The 17,240-nt window shown below is 37.2% G+C and overlaps 1 protein-coding gene across 3 annotated transcripts in view; it reads left to right on the forward strand.

Moving 5' to 3' along the window:
- PELI1 (pellino E3 ubiquitin protein ligase 1) overlaps nucleotides 1-17,240 on the forward strand; it is a 95,366-nt gene that overhangs the window by 58,662 nt on the left and 19,464 nt on the right. Inside the window, exon 1 of one of the 3 annotated variants that reach the window (XM_021699056.2) lies at nucleotides 6,255-6,327. The exons of the other annotated variants lie outside the window; for them this stretch is intronic. The gene's annotated coding sequence lies outside the window, so the exon portion shown is untranslated. Of the gene's footprint in view, nucleotides 1-6,254; nucleotides 6,328-17,240 lie in introns of those variants that run through there. 3 annotated transcript variants of the gene reach the window in all.

Consider the following 17,240-nt stretch of genomic DNA (forward strand, 5'->3'; position numbering starts at 1 on the left):
CCCCAATCTTAGCTTGAGCTGAAATTACTTAAAAGGGAACTAGATTTAACAGCATACCATCTTTTCAGGTATCTACAGAATATAGTTTCTAAATTATATGAATGGGAAGAGTCTGTTTTTATCTGAGATGCCTGATGGAAAAAAGTCAATCAACCAAGGTAGAGAAACTTTCTGCCAAAAGGATCTACTCCTATCTAGCGGTCAGTCCTAATAAATGTAGTTAGAGGGAAGCTAAATTCTGACTTTCAAATGTTAACTAAGGCAAAAGCCTAGATTTTCCAGGTTAGTTCCAATTTCAGGTACAGTAATCCTTTGACAACAAGGATTATGATTAGCAAAGTTGCAGTTGTTTCAGTCAAGCTTCAATTGGAAATAGAGTTTGAGAAAAACAGTTAAAACAGCACTAAATGAATATATTTTTAGCACAACAAAGTTCCAGAAGATACCCACTACCAATTCAAGCCATATTCACCAATGTTAAAAACCCGACTCACTTAACATTGTTTAGGAAGCATTGCTATGGTGTTGTAATCTACTAAAGCATAGTTTCCCAGTAAGTGTATATTGATGGAATCATGCCTCGGAAAAGTTTTCCAGTCAACTCCTTTTTTTTTTTTTTTTTTAAGATTTTATTTATTTGAGACAGAGAGATAGAGAAAGCGACTGACAGGGAGGAGAGGGAGAAGCAGGCTCCCAATGAGCAGGGAGCCTGATGCAGGGCTGGATCCCAGGACCCTGGGATCATGGCCTGAGCCAAAGGCAGAGGCTTAGCCAACTGAGCCGCCCAGGTGCCCCTCAAATCAACTCTTGATGGCATGGAATTTGATGGGTTTTATGCTTTCATTCTACCTTGTGTTTTTTTTGTTTAATAAGCATCAGCAAAAGGGTTATTAGCAACCTGGGCTTTTGCAAATTAATATGGGGATGTTTTTTCTGGTCTTGGTAGTCTATCCATCGTTGAAAAAATATGAGGTCAAGAATTTTCTCTATTGTGAGGCTATAAAGGGGAATCAGTTGCTATCATACTTTTTGTTTGCACTCAACTGATTTTTTTTTTAATAAGTGTTTTATTTTGGTGTATAATACTAAAAGTTATAATTGGTGATTTCTTTGGTTTTCTTCCAACCTACCCCACCCAGCTTCTCATTCCTGTGAGTAAACTCAGACTTAGTCAAATTTGTCCTGGTTCTCAGTACCTTAAAGTATGAAGACCATGTCCAACACAGAACAGAGATTTCTTTTGATCAGGTTTGACCTGGCTGGTTTCAGATAGTTTCATAAGCATCTTCTAGCTGCATATACAGTTTCTTATTCCTTTTACATATTTGCATTGCAGAAGCATCTATGTAACTCATCTCACTTGAGGAGCCACATTACTGGCCTGTTCTTAATCCATTCACCATGAGAAAAAATAAAGATACAAACCCATCCCTCTCTGGTAACCTTCCTTAGGAAAAGAGCCCTCCCTCTGAGAGATGTTGAACAATACACAATACACAACAGTACACAAATGATGAGGGATCCCACACCAGTCCCCTATATTCATCAATATAGATTTTCCTAAATAGTGAAAAATTGACAAGACATGTGAGGAGAATCAGTAACGTGCCTGTGCCTTTGGGGTTTTCCATTTTGTCTTAATGCATATGGCATATATTTCCCTCTCCATATTCAGATTAACTTCTCACTCATATTGGTTTACTCTATTCTGAAAGGTAACTCTTTCTTTGAGATGACTTCCCAAAAATCCCTAAAGTGAGTTTTATGTGTGCTACTGCAGCCTTTATTTTGGGTCATACTATCCCAAATTCCACCTAAATTTGGCAAAACCTATTTTTCCATAATGTGGTGATAATCCAGACTAAAAATATGAATTTGACATAATACATTATTATTATCAGACATTTTTGGCAGACAGCTTCTGGCCCTGGTTTGATTGATTGATTGACCTTTGCTGTGTAGAATGGTGGAAAGGACAGGGGCTTAAGTTCAGATCATAACTTTTGCCAGTTAGTTTCAAAATGACCTTGAGCAAATTATTTAGCCTGTTTTCATCTGTTATGAGACAGTTGTAAAATTTGAGTTTAATGTGTATTAAGTTCTTAATACCTGCTACCCAGCAGATAACACGTTTGTTTTCTTCCCCTCTCTGAAACCTTGTTTAAAGACTTTTGATTAACTCCAGAATAAAGTTCAGTCTCTTTACCTTACCCTGACCCTTAAGGCCCACTATATTGGGCACTTCTTTGCCTTTCAGCTGTATCTCATTCAGTTATTAGACATTTATTCAGTGCTTGCTGATAGTGACTGAGCTTACAGAGACATGCTCCTTGATTTCCGCGGACTTACTGTTTATTGGTCTCCTAACCAATCCCTTGTTTCAGGCAACCTACTTACTTATCCTTTCTTGAGCACACACTATAGTTTTTACTCCTTGCCTTTTTTGTCTTGATGCATGTGTTTCTTCCACCTGAACTGCCATTTCTCTGCTTATCAAAATCTAGTCTGTCTCACAAGGCCCAACTCAAATACCCCTCCTATGAAGATTTCCCTGGATCCTCTTCCACTGAAGTGGTAATACTTTTCTTTGAGGTTTTACAATACCTATGGTCTTTTGCTTTAATATAGTATCTGTCCTGTACTGATTTGGGTTGGGCTGATTGATTTATACCCTTTTTGCTAACAATAAGGAAATAAGTGGTGGTATAGGGAATCACACCTTTTGCATTCGTTTGAATACTCCCGTAGCTTCTGGTATTATTGTGAATGCTCACTGATAATTTGTTGGATTAGTAATTGCATTATTAGTTATTTTAGGTGCACAAAATTAAAAGTAAGGAGAGGGGCGCCCCGGTGGCTCAGTAGTTAAGTATCCAGCTCTTGATCTCCGCTCAGGTCTTAATCTCAGGGTCGTGAATTAAAGCCTTGCATTGGGCTCCACACTGGGTGTGGAGCCTACTTAAAAAAAAAAAGTAGGGAGACCACAGCCCTCAGTTTGAAAACTACTCAAACATCTAAGTTAATTAAATTGCAAGGGAAGCCTACAATTGCTGTTGTTAGTAGAAAAAAATCATTAAAACTATTTTTTAGTTATTTAACCAATAGGACTGTAAGCTAATATTTGTAGCTAATATTTCCTTTTACAATAAGGCAGTAAATGTAAGTGAAGTGTATTCCTGAGTTGTGTGAGTCATATTAATAAATTATGGAACATGTGGAGTGGGGCATGGAAACCCCCAATTTATAGCCTGTTAGTCAGAAGTAGAGATAGCCTGGGATTTGCAACTGGCATTAGAAATGGGATGGTCTTTTGGGACTGAGCTCTTTAACTTGTGGGATCTGAGTTAACCCCAGGTAGGTAGCATCAACTGAATTGAATTGTTGGACACCCACTTGGTGTCAGAGAATTGATGAATTGATTGGTGTTAGAGGATACACCATGCTCAGTTGCATTCATTGAAGGGTGATGTATGATGTCAGCAAAACATAAACCAAAAAAACTCATGTCTGCAATTAAAGCTAGATTGAAACAATATGAGGTTAGAAATTCCAAGCCTAATTGTCAATTTTGTGATTTCTGGTACAAAAAACATTTGGTTTGGGAAAGTCTTAAGCTCTGTGAAAACTTGTAGAATGTTCAAATAATTACTTCCCTCCATTTCTCTGGTTCAACAAGTAATAGAAGTTAAAATATTTAGAATTTTTTAACTTTTGCAAGTTCTAAAATTGCATAAGTTCTTCTGATCTTTTATTCTTCAGAACATTAGTATTTGAATTCCAGATGTACACCAGCATTCAGTAATCTCAAGTTTATGGCAAGATTTTTTTTTATATGGTAATATTTTGTTTCTTTGTTATTTATTGTAACAGCTTTATTGAGACATAATATATATACCATACAGTTTACCCACTTTAAAGTGTATATACTCCACTGGATTTTAGTATAGTCACAGAGTTGTGCAACCATCATCACGATCAATTTTAGAACATTTTCATCATCTGAAAAAGACACCCCATAGCCTTTAGCCATCACTCCTCAAACCTCACTTACCTATACCCTCACCCTAGTCAACCACCTATCTTTCTGTCTCTGGATTTGCCTATTCTAGACATTTCATATAAATGGAATCATATTATATGTTGTGCTTTGTGAGTGGCTTCTTTCATTTAACATGATGTTTTCAAAGTTCATCCATGTTGTAGCATCTATTAGTACTGTCACAAAAGTTCATAAAGAAAACAGAAGTAAAATCAGTCACTTAAGTAGAAATTAGTAAAGGTGTATTGAGTACATATCAAAAAGACAGTTTGCAAACCAGGAGCACTCAAATCAAAACATGGAATGAGGCTCAGAGGTATATTGTTATAAAGCAGCTTATATAGTGTGAAGGCATGAGTGTTTATTCTTTATGGTGGTTACTTGCAATATTGAAATTTTCTTAAAAGAAAGAGAACTGGTTACTGCTCACTCCTTATCAGTTTGGGGGAACTATTTTGCTTATGATTTTTAGAAGTGACCCAGGTCAAGGTAACTTCACTTACCTTGCTTAATAAGCTAAATTAAACTTTGCTTGTATGACTGCTCAGGGAGTTTTCAAGTCTGGTCACCATTTGTGTTTGATTCTAACAGGTCTTTATTCCTTTTTATTGCCAAATATTCTATTGTATAGACACCACATTTTGTTTATTCATTCAACAGTTGATGGACTTTTGGGTTGTTCCACTCTGACCATATGAATAATGCTGCCCAATGCACATTCATCCACAAGTCTATATATGGACATATGTTATCATTTCTCCTGGATATATACCTATGAGTAGAATTCCTGGGTCGTATGATAACTTAATGTTTAATCTTTTAAAGAACTGCCAGACTGTTTTCCAAAATGACTGCACCATTTTACTTTCCTACCAGTAGTGATTGAGGATTCTACCTTTTCCACATCCTTGCCAATACTTATTATTATCTGTCTTTTATTATGGTGGTAACATTTCCTGGTGGCTCTGAAGTGGTATTTCTTTGTGGTTTTGATTTACATTTCCCTAAACACTAGTGAGTTGAGCATTTTTTCATGTACTTATTGCTCACTTGTTTATCTTTTTTTAGAGAAATGTCTATTCACATTCTTTACCAATTTTTAATTGGGTTTATATTTTTATCATTTAATTGCAAGAGTTCTTTATATATCTGTACTTAGATATAGCTAGATCTATATCACATAAGTGATTTGCAAATATTTTTTCCCATTCTGTGGCTTATCTATGGCAGTACTTTTGATATCTAGGTTTCTTTGGTTTGTTTAAGGAGACTTCTAGGTTAGCAAAAGCCCACAAAGTGGGAGAGTGAACAGACAGTTCAGGGAGGCATAGCCCCTCTGATGAGCAAAAAGAAACCAATCTCCATGGTATGCCTGTCATCAAACTTTTATTTATCTAATTTTCAGGTCTCTCTTTATGATATAAATTATTATAACAACCAACACAGCAAATAATAAAGCTAAAGGTGAATACTTGGCTATCTCATATGATGATACTTGCACAGTACAAGGTATGAGTTACTTGTTGGCTGACTGTTCTGTTCTTTAGTGCTTGTGGTCTTGCCTCCAAAACTAATGAAACAGACTAACAGACGTCAAAAGATCTGGGCGGGGGGCGGTGGGGGGAAGGAAGTCAAAGATCTGTTGGCTAGCTCCACTACTTAGCCCTATAACTTCATCAAATGACCTACCCTCTCTGGATATAGATTTTTCTCATCTATAAAATGAGGGAATTGAAAAGAAAATTGTGCAAGTTGAATAGGAAGGATATTTTTAAGGTTCTTTCCAGCTTTAGAATGTGATTATATGGTGCAGTAATACCAGTGACTTTCTTCTCCTCCTTCTTATTCCTTTTTCCTTCCCCCTCCCCTTGTTGAAAAATCTTAGGCCTCCATATATCTTTTTCTCAAAAGGATTGGAGATAGATGGATTTGGCAAGTAAAAAACCAGGTACATGTAGACACTCAGTAAAGACATTATAGGATAGCCAATGCCACCTGTGTGAAGTTGCTTATGTATTAGAAGAACATGACCTACACATCACCAGTGAGGCAGAACTAAAGGATGAAATAATTTACACACCTGCTGTGGGTGTGGCTAGAGGTAAAGGGACTATGAAGATTAAGTCCTTGATTGCTTCCGTGGAAGTTTTCAGAGATCATTAGAGAAGAAGCACGCTCTCAGAGGTTAGTTGTGTCCAAAGGTGAAATCAAAACCTAGACTACAACTAATAAGAAGAAAAACAGGACCATAAGAAAAGAAACATCTGAAAAGGCCTAGAAATTGTGAGGTAAGTGTATTTTGTTTTGTTTAGCCTTGTTCCAGAATGATTTTTAAAAGTTTTCAGGGTACTAAAAGTTTATTATTGATCCCAAAGCTCAGCTGAGGTACTTGCCAGGAGTTCAGACACTGTAGATAGAGACCAGGAAGTTTATGACACCTGTAAACCAAGCTAGATATGGAAGAAGAGAGGGGGAAGGTCACTGAAATTCAGGTCCATTTGCCAACATTTGGAAACTTTGATTCCCACTAACCTAAGAAAAGTGCTTAAAGTTTTTGTTTTTGTATTTGACTGGTCTACATGATATTATTAATCAGACATTATTATAAATAAAGCACATGTGAAAAGCAAAAAGTAGGGACACCTGGCTGGCTCAGTAGGTAGAGCATCCGACCCTTGATCCTTGTGGTCATGAGTTCGAGCCTCACATTGGGTGTAGAGATCACTTAAATAAATAGAATTTTAAAAAAAAAGGAAAGAGGGGCGCCTGGGTGGCTCAGTCGTTAAGCGTCTGCCTTCAGCTCAAGTCATCATCCGAGGGTCCTGGGATCCCACACTGGGCTCCCCGCTCCGCGGGAAGCCTGCTTCTCCCTCTCCCACTCCCCCTGCTTGTGTTCCCTCTCTCGCTGTGTCTTAGTCAAATAAATAAATAAAATCTTTAAAAATAAATAAATAAATAAAGGAAAAGAAAGAAAAAAGTAGAATTCAGACTGGGAAAGAAGAGCTTGGAGATTTAATTCTAGCCTTCTCTCCCTTATGAATATGGGTCTTTGTCTCATTATAAAAATAACTCACCATACTCACTTAGAAAATAGAGAGGTTTTGTCTTTAATGTTTTCTTAGAGTTCTTTAGGAAAATTATATTCCCTCAGGACACTATATAGTATAAACACAGAGCTTGAAATACATAAGGAACTTTTATACTCTTAATGCTCTAATTTTAATCATTAAGGTAGTTCATGAGCTACTGATACCTCAGTTACTTTAGTTTTTGAGCAAGAAACACACTCCCCAAATTAAGAGAGTTGATACGTTGGTCTAAAGACTGTCAGGTCCTCAGGTTTTGTTGTAGACTCAAGTTTAAGGAATAGTCACAACTACATTCTATTTAGTATGAGTATTGGACCTGTCATGTCCGGCTTCTTGAGCAGTTTCATAGGCCCGGAATCACATGACAAGGCAGGATCACCAAATAGCAAAATCTTAGAATATGCCCAGGTCATTTTTACAGATGTATTTCCTGAACTGGACACGCATTTACACTGGTTAGACAAAAGCAGACTACTGGAGCAGACTTACTTCACAGTAGCCGGAGCAGGCCTGCTGCCAGCTGAATGGGCGAAGGAAACATTATGCAGATTTACTGAAGAACAGCTTCAGGGGATATGACACAGATATGGAATGCTGGGAAGCAACAGAAGTAAACTTGCAGCAATAACATAGGAGGGAGGGGGTATTTTATGCCAGGATGTTAGGTGACAAGGTATTATTAGACTTAGGCCGACCAAAACCATTTTTGTATAGGGGAGTATCAGCCCCTAGACTGGAGTAGGGCAAGAGTTTAATGGGTGGAGAGTATAGATGATTTGCCTGTGCAGCTCATTGATCAGGTATGAACCAGCCTTTACTCTTGTGACTTAATTAGCATGCTTTAAAAAAAATCTTCAATGTAATTAAGCAAAAGCAGGTTCATCTTGGACTGTGTAGAGGAATAGATGAGTTCCATGCACAACCCTTTACCTTAAGAAAATACATTTCTTAAGAAGAGGAATGGGGTAATTTGGAGCTGCAGAGAGTTAACTCTTCAAATGAAGTTTACAAGTCAATAAGTAGGGTGCCCTCAGTAGCTCTCTGATGAACCTTAAACAATCCCAGCTCACTGCTGGGTATTGCTATCGATTCTTCCTCTTCATGAGCACCAAATGAATCTAATTTATTTTAAAATACAAAGCTAGAAATAAAAAAGCATGATCAATTGAAAATGTGGTTGAATGTTCACCTGTTCTTATGCCTGCGATAATGTAGTGTTTTGTAACAAGACCAAAAAAATCTGATTCATTAGATAATGCTAAATGGACACTATTTCTTTATATGTGAATTGCATTGATTTTTCTGGGTTTTTTTAATGGAATGTTTCTAACAGATTATTATACTAAATCTGTTAAAAATAGATTATTACACTATCATGAGAAGGTAGTTCAATATCTTAGTGATACTTCTGACATTTCTAGAGCATTTATATAGTTAATTCAGTCAACCATTTAAGAAATAGAATACTGCCTTTTCAGGTACCTTATTCCATAACTTGAAATTAAGCCTGTGTTAAAAACTGTTCTGTGCTTCCCTCTTACTTCCGTTTCTTCCCTTTTGGGCTACAAGCTTCCTTAGGGAGGACGTGAGGGAGAACTGAGTTCTCACTTCAGCCAATAGAATTTAGAATTATATAGTGTTTACCTATTTTGCGTAACACAGGCCCACCCACACACATTATGAGGTGCTTAAGTGAAAGAACACTGAGCAGACAGCTATTCAGTGTGTGATTCCAAGTGTAATTGGGAGATGCTTTGATACTGTCTGGATTTTATCTACTGGTGAGAAGATTGTTTATCTAGCTAAGCTGATAGCAGTGGAATAAAGAGGTAGGTATTCTGTAGCTTATTTTAAGTGTCACATTGTCAGTGCTTCAGGTTAAAGGTAAGGTTTGAAGAGGAATGATTTGAATCATAATCAGATTGCTTATGTTTAATTTTTTCACATTCAGCTTTAGAAGTGTTATGTATGAATTACATTTCCTTCTGTCTTAGAGAAAGGGTTGAATAAATCTCTAGCTCTGAGGCTTCTGTTTTTTTAGGGAGGCTTTACACTGTTAATCTCACCTCCATCAGTACTAAGAAAAATATCTACAGGTGTTTATTGCCTCTTGACTGTTGGTCAACAGAAACCTGAAAACTTCATGTGTAATATTTTTCCAATCCAAGCTAGTGTATGTAGGTGTTTTTTTTTTTTTACATGCTTTAGAACTTAATGTTGTCCATTGTTTTCTTTTGAATTATTAAATTTGTGAATTATGTTGCTCTCTGAAGAAAATTGTTTGGAAGCCAGAATGATGGTGCTGTCATTGTACTTTGGTTAGCTATTGACAGCTTATTCAGAATCTTGCTTTTTGACTATAAATCTCCTCTTGAGGTTCTCTCAAAGAGATCTAGGCCTTTGAAATAACTACAATTTACTATTTAGACATTTTCACAAGGTAGGGAAAAATTATAAAAAATTTTTTACAATATTGAGAGTCTTGCTTTATAAAGATTTTAAGTAATGTTCCTACCCTGAATGTTTTGTTGTTGTTCTTCTGATATGATGGGAAGAGATTTAATAATTTTAGATCTTAATTTTGATGAGATGGGACTCTTTCTGATATAAAATGAACAATCATAAGTTCCCAGTATTCTTTTCTAAAGCATTGTGTTTTCATTAAAAGAAAGGGTTATAATTGAGTTTTATTTTTCTTTTTATAGGAAATTTATTAAAAATTGAATCTTTTTGCTAGAATATTGACATGCTGCCCAGTAATGTGTGTGCATTTTTTGTCAGATTTTCTAATCTGTTTGTGAGGGGGAAGTATTCACTCTTGTACATGTATAAAATGGAAGTAACGAGAAAAGTTGCAAATTAGGAAAAATTGATCATAGTAATTTTGCATAATTGGGGTATTTATAATGTGATAATATAACAATAACAGAGTAGAGAGAGGAAATTTGTAAAAATACCTCAGCTGTATGTATGTATCATTTTCCTAATGAGAAGAGTTAAGTAGGAATACCACACTGAGTGATTTTGAATAGTCACTCTGCTAAAAAATAGATGTTCTTAGCCTCCCACACACAATGTCTCTAAATTATTGCTATAAAAATTTATGGAGAAAACATTATGGTTTGGTCAAAGAAAGATCAGCTGCTACTTTTGAGAACTTTTTGTGAACCAAAGAGAAAACTAAAATCCTCATAAGATGAACCTTCTTTTTTTTTTTTAAATTTTTATTTATTTATTTGACAGAGAGAGAGATAGCGAAAGCAGGAACACAAACAGGGGGAGTGGGAGAGGGAGAAGCAGGCTTCCTGCCGAGCAGGGAGCCCGATGCAGGGCTCAATCCCAGGACGCTGGGATCATGACCTGAGCCGAAGGCAGACGCTCAATGACTGAGCCACCCAGGCTCCCCGAACCTTCTTTTTGTTAGATGAATAATAGTTGTCATCTTTTAATAATGATCTCGTTCTATAGGTAGCTAACCTTACTGTTAGACACAGTATTGAAGATTCATTTGTAATTTGAATTTTCAACTACATTTTTCCCTTCCTTTTTAATAGAATTTATAATGGAATTATGAAACTATAAAAGAGTTAAAGTTAACTTCCCTATAAGAGCAAGGAATACATATACTAACTCTGACTTGACTTAGGTGTACTGTTTTTCCCCATTTTGAAAATCAAACATTTATACAACATTCAACCTTGACACTAACTGCAGTGATTTTTGAGGCCTTTGATTGTATTTCAGGGCCTGTTACATATTATGAGTAGTAGAAAACTAGAACTTCCGTGGTGTCAAAGTTATCTACCAGTAATAGATTATAAACATTTGTTTAGATACCAAGAAAAAAAGATCAGTCTCTGAGAAAATAAATATAAAATGTTGGAGCAGTATTATTAAGTATTAGTAAGACCTACTTTGTATGCCTAACTAAATACTTAGTGGGTATTTAGCAAGTACTTAAAAAAAATTTTTTTTTACATTACATTAGGTCCTTGAGAATCCCTGGTTTAACCCTCACAGTTTAAATAATTTTAAGAGACCCAAAAGTCTATGACTTATGTATATAGTGACTGAACCAAGCAGATTGCCCAATGTCCAAATCTCAAAGCCACTTTGTTGTTCTCATTCAGCCCTGGTGACAAAATCTATGAAGTATGGAAAATATTGTCACCATAGGTAGAGAAAATCATGTGCTACAGAATAGGTTTTGTAGATTCGAGAATTCATGAAGGACCCTGGATATAGCCCTCATGACTGTCAAGGGCCAGAATGCTCAGGTTTGGCCCTACACAGTCACAGCTTGGACTTTCAGTGTCTTCTCTAGTCTGAAGAAAACACTATCGTAATGAAGTAATCTAGTGAATAACTCAGGGAAGTCCTTGACTTTCTAGCTTTTCAAGATTTTATTTTTATTTTTATTTTTTAAAGATTTTTATTTATTTATTTGACAGAGAGAGAGACGCAGCGACAGAGGGAACACAAGCAGGGGGAATGGGGGAGGGAGAAGCAGGCTTCCTGCTGAGCAGGGAGCCGCTGGGGGGCTCGATCCCAGGACCCTGGGACCATGACCTGAGCTGAAGGCAGACGCTTAACGCCTGAGCCACCCAGGCGCACTTCAAGATTTTACTTTAATGAAATGTATCAGAATTACAGTTTGATGCTGCTTTTTCCTAATTCTTCTTCCTCCCAGCTCCCCTTCTATTCCTTTTCATAAACTATTTAAGATGAGGATTCATGTGTGTAGGTGGACAGAACTCAGATTCAAACACTGTTAAAGATTTCAGTTACATGTAAATGTACATATATTAACTGAATTTATATGTATTAACTGACTTAATCCTCAGAAAAACCTAATGAGGTAGGCACTATTATAACCCTGACTTTATAGATAAGAAAAATAAATGTAAATACATTAATTCAGAAGCTATGATATTACTGCATATACAGAGTATTTTCTAATAAAGCCACCTACAGTAGATTAATAATGAAGTTGCCCTTCTGTGTCATAACTTTTTTTTTCTTTTTCTTTTTTCTTAAAAATCCATGAAGCATGGTTCTGCAAAATTCTAGTCAGTGGGAAATGGGTCACTTTGGGTCTGGTATCACTCAGTCTGTTGAGTGGCCATACTTGAAGTAACAAACTTCTTTTTTTTTTTTTTTTTTTTAAATTTTATTTATTTATTTGAGAGAGAGAATGAGAGAGAGCACATGAGAGGGGGGAGGGTCAGAGGGAGAAGCCGACTCCCCGCCGAGCAGGGAGCCCGATGCGGGACTCGATCCCGGGACTCCAGGATCATGACCTGAGCCGAAGGCAGTCGCCTAACCGACTGAGCCACCCAGGCGCCCGAAGTAACAAACTTCTTGACCAACTGGCTGTGGATGGGCAGTTTCACATCAGAGAAAGGATGGGAGGCCTGGGAGGCTCTGTGACTTGATAGGACCAGCACAACGTGGAAATACTGTACCTTTAGGTTGTGAGAAGGCTGAAAGGAGGCCAACTTTGAATCTTGAATTCATTTTAATGCCTTTTATTAATTTAAGGAGCTATTTTTTGTATTTTCTGGTTTTATTCTCTTTTTTACTTTTGATTTTGAAGTAATTTTAGCTTATAGAAAAATTGGAACACTAATTCAGCTAGTTTACATATATCCTTTACTCAGCCTCCTCTAATGTCAACAATCTATATAATCAGATTATATTTATCAAAACTAGGAAATTAAGGTTGGTACAATACGATTAACTAAACTATAGACCATATTCAAATTTACCCAGCTTTCCACTAATGTCCTTTTTCTGTTCTAGGATCCAGTTCATGATCCCATACCCCAGGCAGTTATTTCATCTCCTAATCTATTCCAATCTGGGAGTTTTCCGGTCTCTTATGACTTTGGCACTTTGAAGAGTACTGATAGTTATTTTGTAGAATGTCTGTCAGTTTGCATTGGTCTGATGTTTTCTGGTAATTAGATTGAGGTTATGCATTTTTTGGTAACATACTATGGAAGCAATGTGTCTTTTGGTGCATCCTAATCAGAGGATACATGATATCAAAATGTCTTATTACAGATAATGTTATCCTTGATCAGTTGGTTAAAATGGTGTCTGCCTGCTTTTACACTGGGAAGTTTCTGTTTTCTCCTGTATAATTAATGTCTTGGGGAGATATTTTGAGACTATTATTATTGCCTTTTTTATTATTAATTTATTTGAGAGAGCACGTGCACACAAGTGGTGGAGGGGAAGCAGAAGGAGAGGGACAAGTTCACTCCCCACTGTGTGCAGAGCCCGACTTGGGGCTCAATCCCACAAGATCCTGAGATGATGACCAGAGCTGAAATCAAGAGTCCGTTGCTAAACCAACAGCCACCCAGGCGCCCCTGTTGTTGCCTTTTTTAAAATGCATGTAACTTGGTCAGTGTTCCAATAAAAACAAGGACTAGAGAAAACCCAGGTTATTCTCTTTCTGGGAGTAATTTAACTGTCCAAAATAATTATTACATAATACTCTTTTTGGAAGGGCCCATAACCAATAAGATTAATATTGTTAACTGCTGGAATATAAAAAGATGATGATAGGCTCAGTGTTCCATTTTTTTTTATTTCATGGTTAGTATACATTTAAAGTGGTTGGGGGGCGCCTGGGTGGCTCAGTCGTTAAGCGTCTGCCTTCGGCTCAGGTCATGATCCCCAGATCCTGGGATCGAGCCCCGCGTCAGGCTCCCTGTTCCGCAGGAAGCCTGCTTCTCCCTCTCCCACTCCCCCTGCTTGTGTTCCCTCTCTCGCTGTGTCTCTCTTAGTCAAATAAATAAATAAAATCTTTAAAAAAATAAAGTTTGGAAAGAAACCATTTTATTCATTTTTTCCATGTTTAAATTTTATCCAAGGGACTTTTAAATTCAGCTTTAAACAATTAATTGAATTACTGAGAAAATTAAAAGTGGCTAGTCAGTATTACTTTATTCCCATGTTGGGACAATAGCATGTAACATGTAGCCTATAATAGGGAGCTTGAGTTGGAACCTTAGTTTTCTTATCCATAAAGTAAGGGTTGTAATAGTTCCTACCTCATTAAGGTTGTTCTCGGGATTAAATCAGTCAATACATGTAAAGTGCTTAGAACAGTGCTTGGCACAGGGACAGAACCCATTAAGTTTTAGCCACTATGAAAAAAAAAAAGGTAGCATAAGCATGAGTTGACTGCCAGTGTTGAGTGCTGACTTTAGAAAATGATGGACTTTTCCATGAATATACTCTTATCCGATGTTTTTGTTCCAAATAGCTGTCAAATCCCACTGAATTTGCTGCTTTCTGCAGACTTTTGTTTGGGATTTTAGTGGTTAAACCTAAGGGAATTTCTAGTCTTGCTTTTTGAGAAGCATATTCTCATTTTAGGAACTTTGGTAACATGAAAGGGTTGCACACAGGCCAAGTATGGGCAGAGACAGTAAAAATGTTTGAGGCCTTATTTGTGTCTTTTAAAATACATTTCTATGTGTAGGGAATTAAGTGATCATTTGAGGTCAGCCGATCAGGAATACTGCCCTGCAGTTTTTTCTTGGTTGTTACTTTTTAAAGAGTACATGAAGGCTTCTGTCCATAAGCTGTCTTGACTTACTTCCAATATGTGTTTTTCTTTCCGATGGTACCAGGAATTTGCCTTAGTGAAATACCCTGCTTCTCATGTTGGCTTCCTGTCTCCCTTTCCATTTTTTAAACAACCATGCAAAGTCCACTTCATTTACTGAAGTTTTTATTGTTGGTCGCTACCAGGAAACAGGATTGACAAACACAGTGAGCAGTGAGGAAGTCACAGTTTCAAACAATCTCAAAAAACACTAGTCATAGTTGCATAGTTGTTACTAGTCTGTATTGGAGTGTAACTTGTTTAGTTTATTTTACCCAGGTATACTTTCTAGTCTCTCTCCTAAATGATCCCATAGTAGGGGCATCCTATTCTTATTTAGGATTTAGTCCCAGCCAATCATGTATGGGATTTGATTTGCGGTATCAGAAAACCCAGGCTACTTAACTTCTAGGAGCCGCAGTTTCTCCATTTATAAAATGGGGATAAATGAGTTAATATATGTTGAATTAATATATGGGTCTCAGTTCTAGCTTTGCCAGATATTACCTGTTTGGCCTTGAACCCAGTCAGTGGCCTTTCTGATTAACACACTCAGTTCCCTTATCTGGAAAATGGAGTTAATAAGACTTTTCTAATTCACAGGGCTTTTGTGAGGGTCAAATAAAATAACCTTATGTGAAAGCTCTTTGCTAATTAACATTCTGTGCAAGTGCAAGATAGACTTTAATCCAAGGTTGATTCAAGTTGACACCCCTTTTGATTTAAAAAGATTCCCCTATGCTTTCCAAAGCTTGCTTTTAATTTCTCCAGATACGGGCCCCCTAGGTCAAGAAGATATTTGCTTATCTGGCCTTCACAGGTTAGCCTTTCTCTAAATGTCAGACTACCCAGCACTGGCCTGTAAGACTAGAGTGGCCACCCCAGCTCCAGTCCCTTTCCTTCCACCACTTAAGAGAGGCTGCTACAATATTAAAATATTTTAAATGCACAGAAATATTAATAATTAATCACCATCAAGGTAAGATGATAGTTCTTCAATTTTCACTTCCAGCCACTTACCGATTCTAATAAAACACTGAAACTACAGCTACCTTCAAAGCCATTGCCTTCACTAACACAAGGCTTAGTAATAACCATTTAAGACATCAGTATGATGAGGTAAGAAAGCAAACATTTATTAAATATCTTACTATGTGCCAAGCACTATGCCATAAATAGGGGAAATTCCCCTCCTAAGAACAAGCTGTCATCCTCAATTTGAGATTAGAACAGTGGTTCTCACAGGGTGAAGGGTGGGAAGGTGGGACATTTTTGATCATCACAACTAGGGATGCTCCTGGTACCTCTGGGGTGTAAAGGCTGGGAGTGCTGTTGAACCTCCTGCAGTGAACAGGCCAGCTACCCCACAATGTCAAAATATCAGTAGTGCCAAGGTTGAGAAACCCTAGTTTCGAGGAGCAAATACTGTCCATGTGAAAGATGTTAACTGCTTTCCCATCAGGATGAAAATATGTTGTCCCTGTAAGTAGTAGAATATCAGCATGTCATTTGGGCTGTCCTGATGGGAAAGACTAGGTGTTTGCACAGGGGGTGCCCTGTATTTTGGGAAGGGGAACACGGACTTCACTTCCTCCATTGCTGTATTAAAAAGTTTAAAGTCACTGACGGGCAGTATTGTAACCTCATATTCCTGCAGGCTCCATTGTTTCTTCTCTCCTTTCTTTTTATGGAAGAATGCTGCTTATTAATCCTGCTGATTGTGAAAAAAGGAAGAAGGTGATTAGATTTTCACTCTTTTTTTTTTTTTAAAGATTTTATTTATTTGAGAGAGAGAGAGCACATGAGAGGGGGGAGGGTCAGAGGGAGAAGCAGACCCCCCGCCGAGCAGGGAGCCCGATGCGGGACTCGATCCTGGGACTCCAGGATCATGACCTGAGCCGAAGGCAGTCGCTTAACCGACTGAGCCACCCAGGCGCCCTAGATTTTCACTCTTATTATCAAGAAACTGCTATAAATTCACCTCCCTTCAATCATAGCTTAATTGGTTTCATAAAACGGCTCCACCACAAATATACCAAAACAGTTCTGTTTGAGTCATCCTTTTGAAATCAGCCAAAGGGGAACTCTAGTGTAGATGGGAATCTGTTTCATTAGAGATAATATATGCAGTCCACACCATTTTTCACCATAAAGAAGCATTTCATGTTTTAAAACATTTTCCTTTTTTCTTTTTTCCTCTGCAACCCTTTGTGCCTACTCACTTCCCCACCAAAATAGAAGTGTTTAAAAAGATTATGTAAACATCTATGTAAGATCAGTTTTGTTCTTTGTTTAGTATTTGTTTTGCTTCTTTTTATTTTTCAGGGCAGGAATTTTGTACTTGTGTTTAGTAGGTAGTAAGCAAAAGGCTGTGTGCAATGTAAATAAAAGAAAAAAACATGTTACGTTGAGGGAGCAATTTGAACGAAGATTGATTTCCCAGTTTTCCTTCTTTAAGTGAAACTGACAATTATATGTTATAGAAAGT

Source organism: Neomonachus schauinslandi, chromosome 10, assembly GCF_002201575.2.
Source record: "Neomonachus schauinslandi chromosome 10, ASM220157v2, whole genome shotgun sequence".
Classification (NCBI taxonomy): Eukaryota; Metazoa; Chordata; class Mammalia; order Carnivora; family Phocidae; genus Neomonachus; species Neomonachus schauinslandi.